This window comes from Trachymyrmex septentrionalis, unplaced genomic scaffold (assembly GCF_001594115.1).
Source record: "Trachymyrmex septentrionalis isolate Tsep2-gDNA-1 unplaced genomic scaffold, Tsep1.0 scaffold1, whole genome shotgun sequence".
Taxonomy (NCBI): domain Eukaryota; kingdom Metazoa; phylum Arthropoda; class Insecta; order Hymenoptera; family Formicidae; genus Trachymyrmex; species Trachymyrmex septentrionalis.
In genome coordinates, this window is record NW_017304123.1 from 1,474,993 (window position 1) to 1,475,879 (window position 887).

The window sequence follows — 887 nt, forward strand, 5'->3', positions numbered from 1 at the left end:
ATTGCAAAGTAGTAGAGGACTTGTCGATTCAATTTTTTAGGAACAACACTATATGATTAGAGAGCGTTATTTCAGATACACCCTGTATATAATAATATGTATAATATACTATTATTACTCCTGTGACAACAATAATTTTGTATAATAAAAATCATACATATATAGATAATTATTATAAATTGTAAAATGAATTTCATATAACAGGAGTGTAAATTCCATTATATAGAAAAGAGAAAGATAGGAAGGGAAGATTTCTAATGAAGCTCTCATTTGGCAAGACACACCGAGTAGGCACAACTATGCCCGTAGCAATTATCTCATTGCAATTAGAGAGAGGGCTACGTATCTCCGAGAAAAGAGGATTCCGCGGGCAAAATGCGATCCCCTTCAAACGAATTGTCGTCGTCAGTGCTTCAAGAATGCTCCACCAGCATCCTTCTTATGGTCGAGTTAGCTGGGTATAGGAAGTGTTCCCCTCTCTCTCTCTTCTCCCGCTCTAATGGCGGCATCTAAAAAGTGCCGGCGAGTTTACCAATTAAGGAACGCTATCCGCAATATACGATCGCTTGTGGCTGATCCAGCGGTAGAAATGCGCTATATCGAGTCGACTCTTAAAGCCATATTCAGATATTAATTATTATGCGAACCGTGTGCGCCGTTTTGCCACGATTTAAATCACCAGTAAGAACGATCGGCATGAAAAGTCGTCCCGGTATTTTTACTCTCTCGCGTGCCGCCTTTCCTTTTCTCCGCACCGCAAAAGAACGGGAAAAAGTTTCACTCAAAATGGTAACGCGTAAATATTCTCTCCCAATACCGAAACCGGATGAACTTTCACCGGAGGAACCCCCTGGAGAACAGAGTGACGCGGCTTCCTTTGGAATTTT

General features: G+C 40.8%; 1 protein-coding gene across 1 annotated transcript in view; it reads left to right on the forward strand.

Moving 5' to 3' along the window:
* The window catches only part of LOC108751380 (neurogenic locus Notch protein), a gene marked incomplete at its 3' end in the record, with an annotated part of 297,572 nt that overhangs the window by 214,072 nt on the left and 82,613 nt on the right, over positions 1-887 (forward strand). The gene's annotated exons all lie outside the window — the stretch shown is intronic.